Source organism: Sinocyclocheilus rhinocerous, unplaced genomic scaffold, assembly GCF_001515625.1.
Source record: "Sinocyclocheilus rhinocerous isolate Xijiao unplaced genomic scaffold, SAMN03320098_v1.1 scaffold257, whole genome shotgun sequence".
Lineage (NCBI taxonomy): Eukaryota > Metazoa > Chordata > Actinopteri > Cypriniformes > Cyprinidae > Sinocyclocheilus > Sinocyclocheilus rhinocerous.
In genome coordinates this window covers 693,637-699,773 of record NW_015634026.1, presented here as the reverse complement: position 1 = coordinate 699,773, position 6,137 = coordinate 693,637, and positions in this window count along the sequence as shown.

The window sequence follows — 6,137 nt, the reverse complement described above, 5'->3', positions numbered from 1 at the left end:
CATGCCGATTTGTTTACAATAAAAAAAAAAGATTTGTTTACAAATTAAAGGCCACGCGCCTCACATCCGGGTTATCTGCAGATACCCAGTTTCGCCAGTAGGGCAGTCTACTACAAACGACGAACAGCTCAGCTAACGAATTAATTACATAGCAGACGAATTGTTTACTCCGATTATTATAAATAGCATGGAAATAGCATTAAAGTTGGCATGAAAATTAACCTAATTTAATTTCTAAATGCATATTGTAGTAAACAATTCATCTGTGCCTATATTTATTTTATTTATTTATTTTTTGACCTCGCAGTGGGGCCAGGTTTTTTTTTTTTTTTTTTTTTTTTTTTTTTTTTTACTTCTGTAATTTGTTTGAAGGCAAGTTTCAGCTATACAGTTATTCTATTGAGATATACTTGGCATAAGAACTTTGATTATCATCAATGAAAAATGTAACAATTTTTGAACAGTAGTGCTTTCTATCATATTTTTGCCATTTTTTTTAAAGCAAGCCACTTGAGGTTTCACTGTGCTTATCGGTTTTATAAACTCTATTAAAGTGCAGTTTTTAAGAAATGAAGAGTTTATTTGCAAAAACAGATAACTGTTTTTTAATTTTAAAAAAACAAACATGTTTTTTATTATGTTATCATGTTTTTATTGTTCTATTGTGTTAGTTAGCTGTATTTTAAGGTTATTTTTTTAACCTTAGTTAAACCTTTTAGTTATTTTTAACCAAAATAACCCAACTGCAGTTTGATTGAGATTAATTGGAATGAACAATGAAAAAACATGATTTTTGAAAATTGTTAAAAGCGGAGTTATCTGTTTTTGCAAATAAACTCTTCAAATATACAAATAGAGTTTTATAATTTCGCCCCCAAAAAAGTTAATAGTTCTGACTCTAAATTGTTATTTAGTGAACCATGTTCAAAGCTGTTGTAAAATAGATAGGCTACAGTTGGCACACAAAAGTTGAAGTTGCTTGGCAACCATAAACTCCCTAGATATTCTAATGAACTATATTGTCAGTAATACATGTCAGGATTTATTGAACATTAGTGTCTTTTATCATATTGTTGTCATATTAAAAAAGCAATAAACTCAAGGCCTTTCAATACAGATATTTTTCCACAGTTATAAGTGGGTTTTATTGCTTGTGAAGTTGTGAAATTTCAAATAGTCTTGCACTGAATGTAAAGTAAGCAATAGTATCATTGAACTATATCAAAAAAAAAAGTTTTGACAGTGATTTTGCATTCTATCTTCTTTAGTTAAGAAGTATAAGAATTGTTTATTAATGGGATTTCTAAAGTTTTGCCTACTGAATTATGTTGTCCTTATTGCACATCACATTTATTAATTCATAGGATGTTTAATTCATTTTCGAGGTGGGTGTGTGGGGTAATTAATCATAGGCATGTAGCTAAATTAAAATTGTAACTCCTAAATCAAATATGTATTATGAACTGACATTAAGCTTCCTTACTTCCCCATTCAATCATTCACACTTTCACATGTCTTTGTCCACAACATGAAGTTGTTTATTTGTGATATGCTCAACCCATTTATAGATACTTGGCATTTAAGGACACCAACTTGTCATTCGTTGGCAGGACCAAGCGATCCATACAGAATTAAACAGGCCTTTGTGCTCCAGCCACCCACGCCATACATTTACCAGGGCTGACCATTGTAGGAGTGGGGTCATGTCTAAAGGGACTGGGAGGGACGCCCGTCGTTTCCAATGTGCTGCCACTCACCTCATATGACAATATAGAGAGACACTCCATCCCGTCTAATGTTTGACGACCCCAAAGGCAGGTCAGTCTGCGAGCACCGCTTCCTTCGTCTGTGATTAAAACCTTCATCAGAAGCGCCCTGAGCATGGCGTAGTCCTCCGGTTTTGAGTCCCTCACATTAGGCAGCTGTAACTACATTATTGAGTAATTACTTTCAAGGTCTCTGTGTTTTCGCGTTGTCAAGCCACAATGATGGATGAGTGCGAATATCAGTAACACTGTGTCTCTCAGGGTGAGATTCTCCTGAGAAATTTGATGAACCTAATAAAGGCTGCCAGAAAAACTATAAAAGTCCCAATAAATAAATAATTCCGATACTCATCGCAGTTTCAAAGAAGACACAAATGACAGTCTTGAAGTTGATGCAAGTGAGTTGTTTCCTCAAGCTTTAGATGACAGTTATTGATGTCAAGTGATTATGAGTGGACAATAGGTTATTTAAGGAGGCATAAAAAACAATTTGCATGCATTTATACAATTCAAAATTTGGCAGTGGGTACAAACAATGGTCAAGAGCATTACAAAAGCAGTTGGATGGGACCTCTACAAAGACCTGGATGGTCTTCCACAAACAATTGTATCCCCCGTGTGATTTTTTTTTTTGTCTTGAGGCTTTGAAATGCTCCCTACTGCCATCAAAAGTCAAAAAAAATGTTCTCAAATAAAATAAAATAAATATAGTTCTAAGTAAATTTTAATTCAGTGAACCATGTTCAAAGCCATTGTAAAGCATGCATCTCAGTTTGGCACATAACCTCATATCGGTTGAATTCGGAATATGCATGGCAACCATAAATGTCTACTAGAAAAATAAAAAGTCCCATTAAAAAAATAATTCCAATACTCATCACAGTTCCAAAGAAGACACAATGCAAAATAACAGTCTTGAAGTTGATATAAGTTAATGGTTTCCTCAAGCTTTAGATGACAGTTATTGATGTCAAGTGATTATGAGTGGACAATAGGATATTTAGGATGCATAAAAACTCATTTGCATGCATGTAAAAATTTGGACAAGCTGCCAAACAGACTGGCTGTGCAGCGGACAGGTGTACTTAGACAGCAGTTAGTAAAAAACAGTGGTCAAGAGCATTAAAATAGCAGTCAGATGGGACCTAGAATGGACTTCCACACACGATTGTGGCCCCCATGTCAGTTTTTTTCTTGAGGCTTAGAAACATTCCCTACTCTCATCAAAAGTGGTAAAAGTTTTAACTACCTAAATTCTAATTCAGTGAACTATGTTCAAAGTCTTTCTAAAATAGCTCAGATTGGCACATAAGCTTACATCAGTTGAGTTCGTTATAAGCTTGGCAACCATAAATGTCTACTATAAAAATATAAAAGTCCCAATAAATAAATAATTCCTATAATCGTCAGTCAGTTCCAAAGACACGGTGCAAAATAAGTCTTAAAGTTGATGTAAGTGAATTGTTTCTTCAAGCTTAGATGACAGTTATTGATGTCATATGATTATGAGTGGACAAAAGGTTATTAAGCATGCATAAAAACTCATTTGCATGCATGTAAACAACTGGAAAAGCTGCCAAACAGACTGGCAGAGCAGCAGGTAGGTGTACCAGACAGCAGTTGGTAAAAAACAGTGGTCAAGGGCATTAAAATAGCAGTCCGAATGGACTTCCACACACATTTGTGGCCCCCATGTTAGTTGTTTTTCTTGAGGCTTTGAAACATTCCCTACCGCCATCAAAACCAGAGATCCAAGCTATTGAAATGGATTGCTTGGAGTGAAAGAGTATGTTTTCACCCTGCTGATATTTGCACAGGCTATACCCCAGTTTATTCAGGAACACAATTCTCATTTCCTGGCCTTTTCTTTAGGGACAAAGTTTCCATCTAAAAGCTTCATGTAGTGCATTGCAAAAAAAAAAAGAAAAAAAAAGCAAAGCATTCTGGCTTCACGCTGTTGGTTAGACAGCTGGTTAGTGGGAGAGGGTGAGACAGCTAAGTTCTCACTGCAGATGACTCGATGGGCTTCCATCCGAGAGTGTCCATGGAGATGACACCCAAGTTCTTGATCAACAACAACCTGGACGCAAGCTATGGATGTGTTTTGATTCTTAGGTTCCCAAATGTAACCGTGGTGAGTCAGTTTAAATATTCAAATTTGGCAAAACATGAAGTCTGAACTATTTAGCAACAATCTTTTGAGTTTCCTTCTAGCATAAGGCAACACATGCTGGAGGTTGAGGCTTGGAAGCAAACAGATGGGCCGAGATGAGATGATTTCAATCAAAATACAAGATCTCTTCCATCTGGGCTCTCATCGGCACTTTGAAGATAAAGTGTAATGTGACTATGTGAAGGCTTTCTGTCATTTACTGCACTTCTGCCAGCTGGAGATGGAGACTGTGGAATTAAATGGAAATATTGTCAGAACTGAATTGAAGACGAGAAAATTCTCAGACATACATGGAACGGTTTGGGAGTTGGATGTCAGACTTTGGATATTATGGAGGTTGTGCTTTTCGATTCAGACGTACCGGTTGAATTTGCATCTCGTAGGTGAACTTCTCTGCCTCTAACGCTTTGTCTTTCCTTTTTTATTCTCGCCTAGGTGCTTTTGCTGGGAGGCCCAGACCCTGACATGGAACCGGTCTCATTAAAACTCACATCATGGTGTGAGTTCAAACCTTAATGGATCAGTCAAAAGCAGCTTACACACTGTCACCGTAATGGCTCCTCTCTCTCAGGAGAATTTTGATCCATGCAGAGGTTCGATAAATCCCACTCGCGGTGCGGCTGTGGTTGAAAGAAAATAAGAAAGAAGCAGGTGAGAGACTGTCACACCTTTACAATTTCACTGCATTCTACTGACTTCTGTCCTCTACTGTTGGTGCTCTTTCAACTCAGAGGTAAGTTGCTCAAAGGTTGCTTTTGCATAGCTCAAGAGAGTTGATATCATTTTAGTTATATTCCATGTAGATAACCTTTGCTATTTGTTGTTTTATATATATAAAATACTTTTTTTCTCAACATTTTCTTGGGAGAAATACAAATATATAAATTAGACTATTTAGATTATTGCACTAAGTTGCTATATTGCAATTCCTAACAGCCTACATTTTGGCCATATATTTCTTGATGCAACAATTGTTTATATTGATCATTCTTTATGTTTAAGATGGAAGACTGGAGAAAGCAATATTATGGATTATGGACTCGCCAGAAGCGACAGTTTCAAGTTAAAAATGTCTTAATGATGGATTTGTTTCTTACAAACATGCAGATTTTCTCTTCACAAGATGTTAACTGATGGACTTGTGTGGTGTGGATTATTGTGATGTCTTTATCAGCTGTTTGGACTCTCATTCTGACGGCACCCATTCACCGCAGAGGATCCATTGGTGAGCAATTGATGTAATGCTGAATTTCTCCAAATCTGTTCTGATCAAGAAACAAACTCATCTACATCTTGGATGGCCTAAGGGAGTCAATTTTAGCAAATTTTCATTTTTGGGTGAACTGTTCCTTTAAGGTAACATTTTTGTAAAATGTATAAGAAAAAATACAGGTTAATGTGAGGGTGAGTTATATATTCAGAATAGTTAGTTTTGGTTGAATTATCCCTTAAAACATTTTCTTGCCTTGTACAGAGTTTGACTGAATGTTAGCTAAATGATAACATGTATGTAAATGCCTTTGTGTCTCTTGCTGCATGTTTGAACTCTGACCCCTGAGATGTGCCATGGCATTCTGTATAGATTCACAGCTTAGAGTGAGAAGGCAAATGTATTCCGGCTTATATTCAGCTGGGTTCAAAAATCTGCATTGAAAATTTGGGATTTACAATCTAATTTAAACCTGGAAAAATTTTTTTTAAACATGACCTAAAATTATAAAAATGTATGTATATGTACATATCATTCATTATTTTTAAATCAAAATTTAATTTACTTTATTTTACTCTTTTTTTTATTTATTTTTTTATAATACATATTTGATTTTTTTTTCCCACTGAAGCATTAGGTGTGCTTTGAAATACTGTCAAATTGTGTTAAAAACAAATTCTCAAATAATTTGAAATCCGTATTAGTCAAATTCAACTTTTCACTTAAAATGTTGCACCAATATGAAAAATGAAACATTATTAAATTGGAAAAAAGCAAAATAGCAGCATTTCACGCTCAGATTTTTGGATGCTGCTGTAAATACATGTATACCATAACCACAAATGATTTCCCCTTTTTGGACAAATAGGTAAGTTGAAGGAGAAACTAGTACAAAAGAAAAGGTATCCTTACTCACTTTGCTATCAGTTCATTCCAAACCTTCCCTGATTATTTTCTCTCCTAATCATCCTCATTAGTCCTCTTAAAT